The sequence below is a fragment of the Panthera leo genome, chromosome B3 (assembly GCF_018350215.1).
Source record: "Panthera leo isolate Ple1 chromosome B3, P.leo_Ple1_pat1.1, whole genome shotgun sequence".
Taxonomy (NCBI): Eukaryota; Metazoa; Chordata; class Mammalia; order Carnivora; family Felidae; genus Panthera; species Panthera leo.
The window spans coordinates 50,833,425-50,850,226 of NC_056684.1; positions in this window are offsets into that span (position 1 = coordinate 50,833,425).

Below are 16,802 nucleotides of genomic sequence, written 5' to 3' on the forward strand. Positions count from 1 at the left end.
ATGGAACATTTCCCATGAAAATCAGTATTTCTAACATCCCTTGTAAAAACTGGAAAAAATGGCAACATTGGACTTGCCTTTTCATATGGCAAAAGGTGGCTTTATCCAAGTGGCGGCTGCCTCGACTGGAGAGTAACTGCTGATTTCTCAGCATCCCCCACCACTTCCTGACTGGTTCAGTTACTGCCTGACCCCTGTAGGACTTGAGTTGAGTATTCTGGGGCTAGACCAAATGTACAAATATTATTCTCTAACATTCAGGAAACATGTTTTGCCATAGCCTATAATATTCCTTCAGGATTACCAATGTGCCACTCTTGACATTAAATCACAAGTTAAGATCACTGTCAGCAAAACCCTGAAAATAACTCCATGGACCAGCACTGAGGATCACAGATCACAACGCTGAGGGTGCACTTCATGTGTTTCCTATGCAGAGCCAACTACTTTTTGCATATCAAGGACTGAAGTACTTTCTATCATTGCTAATATTTTTTGAGCACTTAACAATGTGCCTAACTCTATGCTGAAAGCTTTACATATATGATCTTATTTAGGCATCAAAAAACCACATGAGATATTCATATCCCCATTTTATAGATGTGGAAACTGAATTACTAAAAGGTTGAGAAAATTGGCCAAGAATACATAGCTGGTAGATGGAAGAACTTGCATTCACACCCAGAGGAATGACACCAAAATCCTACTCTCTTTACCACTACACACACTCATTCTGTGGCCTTCTGTTGTCTTTAATAACAGACATTCCACTTGTTAAATTTGCTAATTGCTCTTTGCTATCAATGGCACTAATATTTCACAAACACACGGAATTTGAACCAAGTGTACACAACAGCTGCCTATTGTATTAAATTAACTTTAAGAGCCTATCTTCCTTGTTTTTGTGTCTTTTTTTCACAGCAGATTAATTTTTCAAAGGTTAATCACATGACACTTATTTTAATTATGCTTCTCTAGTCACGACAAATGACAGCATTTGACTTCTCGTTGCCTTCCTTTGTATTGTGTGACCAATGAGATTATTAATAAATGCCTTTTTATTATGTAGTCATGCTGTAGGTGCCCACAGGGCACGGGCCAGCCTCATGTATTTTATTCTGGGTGCAGTGTCAGCAGGGCCTTGCGGATTTGCTAATGAGCTAAATCCGGTTAGTGCCACATGCCCTGGACTGCCAGGCATCTTTTAAATACATCACTGCTCTCAGAGACTCAGCTGGGTTCAGTTTGAGAGAGATTAACTTCTCATTCCAATTAGCAGAGAGTCATATTGTTGGAGGGAGAGCTCCTTATGTAGCCCCAAACCCAGAGCCCTCTTAATGATGAACCAATGGCTGGTCAACAAACCCAGATTTAGAGAAGGATGGCCTCAAGAAAGGATTTTGATGTTGTTGTTGTTGTTGTTGTTGTTGTTGTTGTTGTTGTTACTATTATTTAATTACTTGTTTTGTGTATGCCTTAGAGGTCACCAGGGAGAGGCTTTTTCTTTTCAATGTGGAAAACATATTGACTGCTATCCAGCATGATGGAAAATTAAAAGGCAAGGGACTGGGGAATTTAAAATAAATGTAAAATTGAGTATTTATAATCCTTGACCACATTCCTCTACCTCAAAATACTGGGTATAAATGTTATTCTAAATCCCATGTTTTATTTTTTCAGATAATAATAATAGCTAACAGTTATTGAGCACATATAGAGTCAGACCTTTATAACTGCTTTATGAGTATGAATTAATTTAATCCTCATAATAACTCTTGGACAGAGATATAATTATCCTCCCTCTTTGTACTATTTCAGACAAAATGTGTAAAATAATGTCTCTGCTCATCTTGTGTTTTTGTCCTTTCACTTATCTTGTTCTTGAGTTGAATTAACATTTTAAACTATGAATATTGTAGTCCATGATTTTGTCCAAAGGGCAAGTGGACAATTATTTTAAAGTGGAATGTTTTGGAGGATGAAAGCCAGGCCCTAATCAGGCCTCTACAAAGATACTACAGATGTACAGAAAAAAAGAGAAGTTCCACAGACATAGACAAGCAAGAAAAAAAAAAGGTGCCTCTTCTCAAGTACAATTTCTGATGAGAAAAAGATGTGCAAAAAAATAGCCTGAAAATCAAGAAAAGAGTAGAAATGCACATCTTTCTTTCATTTAAGATTAAAAATGATTCAGAAAAACAAACCTGAAAATATGCTCAATAGTAAAGAAAAAAATATCCTTTTTAGATTAAAATTATCTCACCATAGCTCTGTAGTAAAACAAGCACACTGCCCCATCTAAAGAGAACTCCAGAGGTATTCCTGAATAGAAATCAATGTGCACACCCTAACCACAAAGCCCATCTAAAAATCAATGAGGTTTTTTAAAAGAACTTGTTTTACAAGAGAATGTATTCTCTGCAAGCCATGAAAACCGAAGGAGTTATATTTGGGGGTCGGATAAATCTTTTTTTGAAAGTAATACCCCACACTTTAAGTATTATAATCTTTGTTTTAACAGAAGGCAAAGATAAGAAAGGATTCTAAATGTATAAATGCTCTCTGAAGCTGTAATTGTACACATATGCACACACACACACACATACACACATATAATGGCTTTAAAATGGCCTTCCTAACTAGAGGCAGCCACAGGCAAGACATGCTATGGGAAAGGGCTTGAATGGACATGTAAAGTGTTCATAAATGTGCTTTTTCAAGAGTGTAATTGCTTCCTTATCCTTATTGTCTGCCAGGGAATCAGAATGGCTGGTACGGGGCATACAGCAGAGCAAACAAAGGATCCACTTGAAAAATTATAAAAAATTTGGTGGGTATGTGTTTGCATATAGGCAGGGGGTGGAGCATTGGTTTGTGTGGTAGTTGGAGGTAGGGGATACGCGCACCAAAACCAACCAAAAAAAATTCCCACAGATCCCAGAATCTCACTTTCGCTCTCTTATAACCCATAGTTAATTTTACCAAAGAAACCTATTAGTTCCCTGTATTTCTGAAATGGGACTTACTCATCATTTGGGTCCCAATGACGATTACTCATCATTTCTTTTTTCCTTATTAAAAGCAGCCTCAGAAGGATTTACCAAGTGAGGAATAAAAATGTCTCCTTTCTAAGGGTTGGCACTACATCCACTGTATGGCCCCACCTCTCTCTTGAACTGGGCCGTGGCTTCTCCTTCATGCTGCTCTGGACTACACAGGGGACTGATAACCACCTCTGGCCCTCTCCAAGCTGCCTTTGGCTCAGTGGCCTGTGGGCCTTTGGAGGGCCACAGCTGAATCTTGCTCATCCATGTGTTTCCTGAACAAAGGACACAGATGCTACAAGGTTAGCAATGCTTTGCTAAATAAAGATCTAACTCCTAAAAAATGTGTTTATTAAAACTGATAAAGAGGAAAGCAGAAATGTTTATGATAGCCATTAGTCTGCAAAACTTTATTTTTTAAATCAGGATAATTTTTTTCATCATTAATATGTTGTAGAACATCATTTTCCAACTAATTAATAAATATCTAAGGTATGAGTAATTTGCCTGAAGTAAGTGTTTAGGAAAAAACAACATACTAGTGCACAGGGAGGTATCTTTGATGCCTTAAAATTGAAGAGTACAGTGCAGTTGATGAAAACAGATGAGCTTATAGGCTTTTGGGCTGAGTCCTTGAGCAAGGAGATTCAGCCTGAAAACCTTAGTGGGGGTGATGGCAGCACAGCAATTGGCCTTGCAGGAGTAGAAACTTCAGGCTGGAGCCATCATGGGAATAACTGAACTTTGGGACTTAGGTTTGCCACCCTCAAACTTATGTAACACTGATTTCTATCAGAAATTTAATGTGTTAATCTATAATACAGTATCTCTTAAATGTTCAGTATGTGCCAGACATAGTATTACCAATTGGCCAAGACAAGGCCCGTATCCTTCACAGGGCTTGCAGTCTAGAGGGAGACGGTAGGGAAATCACTACCTTAGATTCTCAAGGTGTGGTTCCCAGATCAGTAGCATCAACATTGCCTGGGAGCCTGCTGGAAATGCATGGTTAGTCCCTACCTGAGTCATGCTAAATCAGAAACTCTGGGGTGGGATAATTTGTGGTCTAATAAGCCCTCCAGGTGATTCTGATGTACTTTACAGTTTAGAACCAATGGCCTGAAGACCAATTACAGGCAGTGGTTTTTCAACTCTGGTTGCATATTAGAATTACCTAATGCACACCTTCCCATACCAATTAAACAGAATCTCTATTCATTAGCACCATCTTCTTTAATCACCTTTTCCATGTACCTGGGTTTAATCATACCATTATAACTATGACCATGCCAGAGATGCTACTGACATTTACTATGTCCAACACTCTCCCTGAAATTTCTTCCATTATGTTTTTCTTAGATGCACTTTCTATTTTTAGCTCTCAGTTTAACTGAAGATCTAACTTCATAAGAATTATTTCAGATGTTCAAGAAGTTCCAAATGTCCCTAGACATCTTTCATTATCAACTGCCTGATTTTCCCTTTTGAGTTTTATTTCTCTAGCTTGAAACTTTTTTCCCTGTTCAGATGAAATTCTGCTGACAGAATAAACAATAATCAGTAGTTGCAGTTTATGAGTAAAGATTCTAATATAGAAGTGCTGAATGGAAGATATTAATAAGGATTCAAAGGGTAATTACAATTTAAGTTTCCTTGTTTTTGGCTGGAATGATGCTATCAAGTCAGTGTGGTAAGCCTGGTTATCTTGTACTGATAAAATCTGATTGGAAAGCAGCTCTGCTCACCACAATGCCACCAAGGCAACTAATCACCAGGGAAATGCAAATCAAAACCACAGTGAGATATCACCTGACACCTGTCAGGATGGTTAGTATCAGAAAAAGAAAAAAAAAAAAAAAAAAGACAACAACTGTTGAGAGGCCATGGAGAAATTAGAGCCATTGCACACTGTTGATGGGAATGCAAAATGGTGCAGCCACTACGGAAAACAGGGTGGAGGTTCCTCAAAAAATTATAAATACAACTACCAGGCCCCACATCACTCATCATCAGGAAAATGCAAATCAAAATCACAATGATATATTACCTCATACCAGTCAGAACAGCTAGTATCAAAAAAGACAAAGAAATGACAAGTGTTGGTGAGGATGTGCAATCCCACTTCTGGGTATTTATTCGAAAGAACTGGTAGCAGGATCTTGAAGAGATATAGAACTCCTGCATTCATTGCAATACTATTCACAATACCCAAGATGTAGACACAACCTAAATGTCCACTGGCAGATGAATGGATAAACAAAATGTGGTATAAACACCCAATGTAATACTATTCGGCCTTTAAAAATAAGGAAATTCTAAAATATACAACATGGATAGACCTTGAAGACATTATACTATGTAAAATAAACCAGTCATGGAAAGACAAATACTACTTGATTCCACTTATATGAAGTATCCAGATAGTCAAATTGATAGAATCAAAAAGTGAAGTGATAATTTCTGGGAGGTGGGAGGAAGGGGAAATGGGAAATCACTTACCAACAGTCAAGTAAGATAAATAAGCTTTAGAGCTCTACTGACGATATTTTATCTATAGTCAACAACTGTATTGTACACTTAAAAATTTTAAAGGAGGTAGATGTTATGTTAAGTGTTTTTATCACAACAAAAACAAAAATTTGATTTGCATTTATGATAAATAAAGAAGTCTAAAAATAAATTAATAAAGCATGGTACATTAAAAATCTTTCAAAACATGGTATTTATGGAGGGGGGTGTAGTAAGTCGCGTCCTTGGTGGTTAAAAAGTTTACAAAACACTGTTTGGTGCTATCAGTCATGTGAAACTGAAAGAAAATGGCAGTTCTGAGGGTACTGGGTATGTATGGAGAAGGAAGAAGGGGCTAGCTAAATACTGAGCCACAGAGAAGAAGAGGGTCCTTCCACCCTGCTCCCCTTACCAGAACAAATGAAGGTTGGAGCTTATGTGGAACCTGACCAATGCAGGGTTCCTGAGCTGGGCCATGTTGGGGAAGTCTGTTGCCTGAGGTTTTAGTAGGAGTCTCCAGGGTATAGTTACTAGTAGCAGGAGTCCATGGGAGCACCAGGTCAGAACAAGGAAGAGAGGTCAGGTCACAAGTTTGTATAGAACTGGACAGAGAGGAAGACCTTAGAAATGAAGTCAAGGAGGGATGATAATAAAAGAAGTTTAAGTTGACTCTTGGAATAGCATAGCTAACAACTCTCTTAGGGAAAAAGGTATAGGACTACTCTAGATCCTAAAGACAAATTTATCAGTTTCCTTTATGAGCTAGCCCTGAATGGCTAAATCAGACACCTTAACACAGAAGAGACCTCCTCAATCTGGGAAAGAAGACCTATACAGACTTAGGCCCCATTTGAGTAGCTGTGGACAAACCTACCAAGATGTGAGCCTTGTCTCTGAATGGATACTATTGCTCACTGGGGATTTTACTAAAATGATCAGATTCATTTTGCTTGGGTTTGCAATTGCAATAATGACATTATTTAAAATACCACCCATAAAACAGCTATCATCATCTGATTCATTTTTTGACATGTGCTTATATTTTGTGGTAGTTTGAAAGAAATAGCAGTGAAGTTAATGCCTCATTACCTGGAACCTCTAAGGTTAGATCCTCCAACCTAAATCGAATCACAAAAATACATTTACAGCTAATTCACGTATTAGAACATCTTCCATCAATCATTATTTGTGCACTCAGAGATTTGCATACATCTTGTATACCACCCAAACTCCTCTCCTATCGAGCCATCCAGTTTTCAGCAAATGCTTCACAGTCACAAAGCAAAAGTACAGGAAATATGGCTGGAAACTGCAGGGTGAAAAAGAGCCTGACTTAAACTGGAGGCATTCCCTCAACCACCATGTGAGGGCCGGAATAAGGTGAAGTTTTAAATCTAAAGGGACAAGGTACACAACTTAATTTCTCTGTGTCTCAACTTTTTCAATTGTTAAATGAGAGTAATACTTCTGCATGTACCTCATAGGCTTAAGTGTTAACTAAGAATTATCATGGTTCTACATAATGATGGTAATACGTCTTCAGTTGGACTCAAAGAAGTTGTACTCTTTCAGCTCTTTTCCATCACAATGTTATATGAAAGAATTCTGACTATATTTTGGAGAACCTGGTGACCAACTCACATAGACAGAGAATTTAAGGTTAGAGAGGTAGAAAACATGCCATTTTGTAGGATGCGCTGAAAGAAAACGAACCTCCTATAGAAATCAATATGAATTTCTCAGCTAAAGTCAGCAAACACAAAAGTGACGTCTGAGAAATAAGGCATCAGGGACAAGATTGTATATGACCATGTGGAACAAACTGTATATAGCTCTTATTATAGGTTACAGTAATTATAGGAGTTGCCTTTACTCAATGTTCATTACATAATGTTTATTTAATTCTTCCATCCAAACTAGGAAGTAAGTATGGGGTTGTCCTTTTTAGACATGAGGAAAGTGAAGCTCAGAAAGGTAAAGTGCCTTACCTAAGGTCACACACAATGAATGAAATGGATAAGTGGCAGTGCTGGGGTTTGACCCTGGATCTTTCTGACTTCAGAGTTAATGCTCTTAAATGTTATGGAAGCTATCTTGAAAGTATGAAGTCACCTATTTCCAACATATTTTCTTCTCACCTTCAGAATGCCTTAGCTAAAGAATCCTTTCACATATAGCTATATATATGGCTACTGGAACTGGGAAGAGTACGCAATGGACTTAATATTTGTGTCGCCCCAAATTCACATGTTAAGACCTAATCCCCAAAGTGATGGTATTCAGAGGTGAAGCCTTTGAAAGACGGTTAGCTCATGAGGGTGAAGCCCTCATGGACAGAATTAGTACCTTTATGAAAGAGGCCCAAGAGAGTTAGTTCTTTCCATTATTCTGCCAAATGATGATGCAATAAGAAGACCAACATCTATAACCAGGAAGTAAGTCCCTACTAGTCACTGAATCTGCTATTACCTTGATCTTGGACTTCAGCTGCCAGAATTGTGAGTAATAAATTCCTGTTGTTCATATCCAGTGTATGGTATTTTGTTATAGCACCTGAATAGAGTAAGACAATCTACCCAACCATTACAGTCAGGATTCAGGTATATAGAAATTCTGTTAAAAAAAGCAAAAAAACCCCAAAAAACAAGGATTCAGGTATATAGAAATTCTAGTTAAAAAAAAACCAAACTGGATTGACCCTGTGAATTTATCTGCTCTTCCTCTAGAAATCTCACTATCAAAGTAACAAAGGAAAAAAAAATAAAATCTTAAACAACTAAGAAAATGGGAGAGTTCATCAGTGGGAAAAATGTTTCCACAAGTTAAACAGATGGAGAAGTGGTACCTGATGGCACAGGAGAAAGTCCTAGCTTAGGATAAGCACAGAGGTTTACAGCTAAGGATATCAATGGTCTGGCAAAAACACAAAAAGGTTGAGTTTCAAATACACCAAGAATAATGGAGATGAGAGCCAGATTAAGATGTGGAACTAGAAACACTGTAACTAATTGAAAGTTTGTCAAAGGAACAGTGAATCATCACCTCCAATTCCTCCTCTGCTCTTGCATGGACCACCTTTAAGACAGTCAGGCATCTATCCCATAGACAAAGATGTCAGAAGGTTCCTCTTAAGAAACTCTTAAGAGGGTTTCAAGAGAATATCTTCAGGGGTTTCTTTGTGGTTTCTTAGGGCTCCCCCTGTTACTGTGAGTTCTGCACTTATAACACAACAGTTAAATAAAATAGTTCTGCTGGTATATAACATACATTATCAATCAGATTTTTTGTTATATGTAAGTAAATGTAAGTAAACAAGCCAAGGCAACTAGACATTTGAGGAACCCCCCTTAGAATGTTAGAGAGATACAAAAATAAACAGTAAGACATAGCCCCTAGAAAAAATAATTTGGAGGACATAAGAAACTTTAAAAAAGAAAAAACCTCTAATCAATAACCTTAGATTTGAAGAGACAATGAATCTATAGGTTGATATATGAACAGAACAATCAGGCTTCAGCTTTTGGAAGTATGTTAGACAGAATATTTTAGGATGTCCTCCCTTTATAAAACCCCTACATGATGTATAAACTTTAACACATATGCTTATCTATTGCTGAGCTCACTAAAAAAGGAAAATACCTAAAAGAGAGTTGAAGCCATAATGTTAAGGGAATAGATTGCACAAACCAGAGTGTTAAATGAGTACAGGTTATCCTGATGGCAAATGCCATTAACCAGAAGGTAGAACTTGGGGGCTAATGGTAATATGTGGAGAATAAGACTCTATCTTATACCAGTGCCAAGTTGGAGCTGAATCTGAAAACTCCACATAAAGCCAGTATACTTTGAATACCTGGATAAAAATTTGCTTGGTACCAAGTGAGACGATATAGAAACTTGCCATCACCACATTTCTAGATAGAAAGTAATAGTAATGACAATTAATAATAATATCATCATCATCATCATCATCATCATCATCATCATCAACATCATTGTATCTCCTGAGAATTTTTAACCAAAGACCAGCTGACAGGTCTGAGCTCAAATTTCTATTATGTATTTAGTTATGGGAACAACATGCTAAGAAATTCAATAAGTGGTCCCAGTTTAATGCCCCCAACATCTGACAGAAGTAAACACTAATTTTACTTTGAGGAATGCATTATCAGCCCAGGTCCCTTGAAATATCAATTCAGTTTGACAAAATATAAGCTCATAATAAAAAATAATACCATGAACATAAGGAAGTAAGCCACCCTGACTAAGAGCAGAACCAAGCAGCCACAAAAATTAAACTGACAAATATCAGATATTGGAATGATCACAGACTTAAGATGACTGTACATAAAATTATTGAAGTTGGTATAAACAAGGAAAAAAGATTATAAAAAAATAATCAAGTGACTTATAAATAAACCAAATTAGCTTTTAACAATGGAAAACAGAATAGGTAAAATGGATTAAATGGTAAAAAATATTCCATTTATAAAATAAATATGTCATGGAGATGAAAAGTATAGTATAGGGAAATATAGTCAATAATTTTGTAGTAATGTTGTATAGCAACAGATGGGGACTATACTTATCATGGCAAGCACTGAGTAATGTATAGAATCATCAAATCAATATGCTGTACACCTGAAACTAATATGACATTATATATTAACTATCCTACAATTAATAAATGAAATAAAAAAAAAACTCATGGAGTAACTCACAAACCAGATTAGCATAGTGCTGGAACAAGTGGATATCCACATATTAAAAAAATACATATTGGGACACAAACATTACATACTTCACCAAACTTAACTTAAAATGTATTACAGACCTAAATAAAAACATATAAAATTCCTAGAAGAATATAAGATAGAAGACAATCTAGATGTCATTGAATTTGGTGATAATTTTTTAGATACAACACCAAAGGCATGATCCATGAAAGAAATAATTGATAAGATAGAGGTCATTAAAATTTTTCAACTTCTGCTCTATCTCCCTCCAGAGATCACTGTCAAGACACGGTCAAAAGAATGAGAAGAAAAGCCACAAGCTAAGAGAAAATATTTGCAAAAGACCTAGCTAGTAAAGGCTAGTATCCAAAATATACAAAGAACTCTTAAAACTCAACAATAAGAAAACAACCTGACTTTAAAATGGGCAAAAGATGGAGCGCCTGCATGACTCAGTTGTTTAAGTGTCCAATTCTTGATTTTGCCTCAGGTCATGATTTCACCATCCTGAAATCCTAGCGTTGAGCCTGCTTAAGATTCTCTCCCTCCCTTTTTCTCTGCCCCTCCCCCACTTGCATGCATGCACACAAAAAATAAAAATAAAAATAAATTTTTAAAAAATGTGTAAAAGTTATGAACAAAAACCTCACCAAAGTAGGTATGCAGATGGAAAACAAGCATATGAAAAGATTCTAAACATGATATGTCATCAGGGAACTGCAAATTAAAGGGAGACACTACACACCTGTTAGAAAGGTGAAAATCCAAAACACTGATGCCAAATGCCAGAAGGAACTCTCATCCTTTGCTGGAAGAAATGCAAAATGGCACAGCCACGTTGAGAGATAGTTTGGCAGTTTCTTACAAAGCTAAACACATTCTTACCATACCATACAGTAATTAGGCTTGGTGGTAATTAACCAACTGAGTTAAAAACTAAGGTCCACATAAAAACCTTCACGCAAGTGTTTATAGCAGCTTTATTCGTAACTGCCAAAACTTAAATGCAAACAAGATACCCAGTAGGTAATGGCTAAACAAACCATGATACATCCAGACAATGGACTATCATTCAGTGCTAAAAAGAACTGAGCTATCAAGCCATGAAAGAAAGAACATGGAGGAATCTTAAATGTGTATTACTATGAAACAAGATGGTCCGAAAAGGCTACATACCATATGATTCTGATATGATTCTGACTGTATGACAGTCTGGAAAAGGCAAAACAATGAAGACAGTAAAATGCTAGGAGCTGCAGGGAGGGAGAGATAAATAGGCAAAGCACAGAAGGTTTTTATGGTTGTGAAGTTATTCTGTATGATACTATAGTGGTGGATATATGTCATTTACATTTGTCAGAACCCACAGAATGTACAACACCAAGAGTGAACTGGACAGTAAACTATGGACTACAGGTGATGTAGATTCATTGATTGTAACAATGCACCACTCTGGTGGGGCATGTTGATAAGGAGAGAGGCTGTTTGGGGTCACAAGGAGTATACGGGAACTCTTTGTACTTACTTGTCAATTTTCCTGTGAACCTAAAACTGCTCTAAAAAGTAAAGTCTATTTTTTAAAAAAGTGATTACTTTTGTTTTAGGGTGGACTTAGAAAAGGCCAATACTCCCACTGAGAACAGCTGCAAATCTCAATAAATTATAAAACTCATATTTTTAAGGCATTAGAGAGCTGTGTAAGCAAGAAGACTGGAGAGATGGACCTGAAAAAGAACAACCACATATCAAAACATGTGGATGAAATTAATGCAGTACTTTTGAGAGAAATATATAACTTTAAAAGCTTATGTAAGAAGACAGGTTGAAAGGTAACAGTGTAAGCGTTCAAACAATAAGCTAAAAAAATAATATAGAATAAACAAAAGGAACTAGAAAAAATAGAGATAAGGTTAAAAACAAATTAATTAACTAGAAAATAGACCACCAACAAAGACAAAATTTGATTTTTTGAAATGACAAATAGATAAACTTCTGGCTAGACTGATCAGGAAAAGAAAGAAAATACAAATATTCCAGCAATTTTTAAAAAAAGAAACTAGAAATATGTTAGGGAATTAATCAGAATAAAATAGTTTCTTCTCAAAAAATTTAAAATTTACATAATTTAAACACTTAAACTATTTAAAGAAATTACTAGAAAAATACACTTTCCAAAGGGAATCAAGAAATAAAAAGAAAATGAATATGTAATCTTCCAACAATGAAAACCCCAAGCCCAGATGATCTTAAAAATAAGCTTTAAAAACTTTCAAGAAGTATACTTTCACCTATATGCAAATTCTTCCAGAAATTGGAAAAGAGAGTGAATACTCCCCAGTTTTTGAAAACAGTATAATCTTGATATCAAAACTAGGTAAGGACACTACAAGAGACAATGATTATAGGCCAATTTCATTTATAAACATAGACGCAAGGATCATAAAATATTGGCATATGGAAGGGCACCCAGGTGGCTCAATTGGTTAAGCATCCAACTCTTGATTTCAGCTCAGGTCATAATCTCAGTTTGTGGATAGAGCCCAGCGCAGAGCCTGCTTGGGATTTTCTTTCTCTCTCTTTCTCTTTCCCTTCCCCCACCCCTCCCCAGTTCAAGCTCTCTCACTCTCTCTCTCTCAGAATAGATAAACAAACTTTAAAAAATATATTAACAAATTAAATTCAGCAATATATAAAAAATATAATAAATCATTACCAGGTTGAGCTTATTCCATTAACTCAAGATTGGTTTAACTTCAGAAAAATCTACAAATGTAATTCACTACATTGACAGGTGAACAAGTAAAAATGAAATGATTTGAGTAGATATACAAAAATTATTTTGTAATATTTAAAATACATTAATTTTTAGTGAATTACAAGTTGAACAGAATTTAATCAACCTACTAAGGGATATCTATTAAAAAAAACAATTGCAAATATCTTATGTAAAGATTTCCTTAAACACCAAAAATAGGAGACAGATGTCCAGAGTCTCTGCTTTATTCAACATTGTATTACCAACAAACATAAAACAAGAGAAAGAAAAAGACATAAGATAAGGGGAAAAAATTGTCAATATGCACAGATGGTAAGATTGTCAAATAGAAATTCCAAAAAATTATTATTCTAGATAAGAGAATTTAGCTAGTTGATTAGATATTAATTAGCATATTAATGCAATTATGTCTATATACTGGAACAGTATGTTACAAATAATATTTTAAAATGTGCCATTTCTAATAGCAACAAAAATAAAAGATACCTAATAATAAACATAAGTAAGTTATCCAAATCTTTTATATAGGATTTTAAAAAGAGTAATCTTTTAATAAAAGATGTTAGCTTGTTAGTTTTATGTTTCTCTATTCTGTGCTTAGTGGTTGCCATAAAGAATATCACATGTATCCTTGAGTTAATGGAGATGAATATAAGTTACTACTGTCACCATTTCCATGAAAATACAAGGACCTTAGACACATTAATTCCTCAACTTTCTGTTGTATTTTTGACATGTATTTTAATTATCTTCAGATTTTAAACTCTGGAAGGCATTAAAATTTATCATTTTGTACGACCAGTGTTCATTAAGATTTACACACAGATTTGTCCTTTCTAGTGTTCATTTCTTCCCATATTTCCATGTTTTTCTCTGAGATCATTTTACTTTTGCCTAAACAATTCCATTCAGTTTAGTATTTATGATGGGCGCCTGGGTGGCTCAGTCAGTTAAGCATCCACCTTCAGCTCAGGTCATGATCTCATAGTTTCGAAGTTCAAACCCTACATCAGGCTCTGTGCTGACAACTCAGAGCCTGAAGCCTGCTTCGGATTCTGTGTCTCCCTCTCTCTCTGCCCTTCCCCCACTCATGCTCTGTCTCTGTCTCTCTCAAAAATAAACATTAAAATAATAATAATAATAAATAAATAATGTTTATTAATGTGTAATTTACATACTATAAACGTTACCAATTTTAAGAGTATTTTTTCAGAATGATGAATGCTGTCAAATAATCACCAAAAACTATGTGAACATGATTACTATAAAGGGCAACAAAGTCAAAGTAGTAATCAAAATAGTTCAACCCACAGAGATCAGTACTGGCTAGATAGAATTGAAATAGATAGGCAGACAACTAAAGCCTTATTTAGTTTGTATCACTGGGAAAGCTCTAAGTCTAGTAATAAGGAAGTCTGACTGGAATTACCACAAAAGAGAGTCACAAATTCCCAGGATTGGGGCAGTTTACAAACTCAAAGCCCCTTGAATGAGGGGGAGTCTGGATACCTTTGAGGAAGCATCCCTGTATACCATCAACAATTTAGAGTGTGTATCTTCTCCTTCAGTCTTCTCCACAGGGGCTGTGGCCTTTCATGACAGTGACTGTGCATTGAGGAAGGGGAATACTAGAGAATAGCTCTAAATTGACACAGATTCCTGGAGACTCAAAATGCCAGTCTGTGGGACACCAGTCACAGTAGGGGCTTATGGAGGTCAGATGATCAATAAATTTGGGCTCAGATCTATATCACTGCGGACATGGAGTGATCTATAGTGATCCACCTGCTTCCCACAACCATTAACGTGTGTGTGTGTGTGTGTGTGTGTGTGTGTGTGTGTGTGTGTGTGTATTAGCTGGTGAAAGCATCCATACTTAAAAGTCATTTTAAAAAAATAGGACAAGTATAAACTAAAGCATAGAATACATGGTTATGATATAATAGGAAATGTTAAACTTAGTCAAACATTCATGACTCTAAGTATCTAAATGATGAATTTTGTATTAGAAAAACCTTTGTGTGTGATGCCCTGCATTGTTCAACTCCCCACCAAACCAATCAGCACACTGATTGATAGGAGCTCTCTTTTGGGGAGCAAAAGAAAACACCAGAAATAATTATTTCAGAGCTCCATCTATATTTCACTGTCACAAAGATAGTAAAATATGCCAAGGATAGGAAATGAGATTCTAACTCTTCAGTGAAATACGAGAGATGAAACTTGATCCTTTCTCTTCAAAAATTGTGGGAACTACCTTGTCTTATAGTAGTAGGGTATTTCAATGATGATTACCAAATCTGATGCTTATTTTTAAGGCACTGTTTGAAAATTTACTTTGTTTCCTTACATCTTTCTCTCCATAATAAGTAGGAAGTCCATATATCCTAGTTTGTCCATGACAGTCCTATATTATATCTATGTCCAGATATCTTATCCAAGTTGAGCACCCAATACTCTATCAAAGATACCACTGTATGAGGGATACATTAAGCAATCACCCTATACTCAAGGGAGCCTTTATCCATGTGAAGTTTCATGATCTTTTTTGAAAAAATGGAAAATAAGAAACAAAAGTCTTTTCTATGAGACTGACAAAAGATCAAGTATCTTTTTAGTCAAATAAGATAAGTTAAAAGACTTAACTCTTATCCTCAGGCTTTTTAGCCCATAAAATGTGACACAGGATGAGATTCTCACCCCAGTTGTCCATAAGAGTGATTTCTTATTACAAGAGATGGACTTCAACCTCATGGTAAATTAGAAAAAACAAATGCTAAAGTCTATTTTTGCTCTCACTTTAAAACCAGTTTGGCAATAAATTAATCCCATGCTTGGCCTTTTGGTAAGTTATCTCCAAGTCAGAAGAGTGAGGGCTCTTAAGTGCCGCAGAGGTGCCAGGGGTTCATGTTCAAAGGTCTCCTTTTCACTAATATGTTGTAGGTCTTAAAGTGACATTACGGAGAACCTCTCACTGCCCATTTCACAAACTCTCATATATCAACATCTGGAGCAGAAGCAGTGAGGTCAGATGCTTCTGGTGGGGAGGCAGCCACCAGGTTCAGACTAGAACACTTGTCAGCACAAGTGAGCCATTACACGAGACGGGGACCTTCAAACTAAGGGTAGTCATATCAAATTTAGCTTTGTTTTCTTTCTATAACAATGTGTCCCTTTCTCCTTCCATTTCCCCACTTACATCAGTGAAATCTCTTCCCATCCTTCAAGATTCAGGTAGACTGATATCAAGCCAGGAAGCCTTCTCCCATCTCTTCAGTTATGACCATGTAATATTTTAATGACCATGTAATCTTTCTTAAAGGATACCTAGTCCACACATAACTGCCTCACACAACCAGCAAGTACAGGCACCTTGAGAGTAGGAGCATGTCCTATTCATCTTTGAATCACCTCAGCTCCTGTAGCACTGTCTACTATAAGAGAAAATATTTATTTGACTGAATGATGTTCACAATCTGATGCCCTTCCTTTTATTAATTTTTCTTTTATTGCAAGTGGAACCAGTGTGCTTATAATTATGGCATAAGTGTCAGCCTACTGTTGAACCATTTGGAAAGATTCTCTCAGGTATCTAGTTGAGTACTCAAACTAAAGGCACTTCTCAATTATAAAGCAGCTACTCCTAGACTTCATTTCAGTGTTCAATGGTCTTCCAAATATGATTCACAAGACGTCCGAGGAAGCAGAGTCCTTAGATGGTAACATCCAGTGCATTTA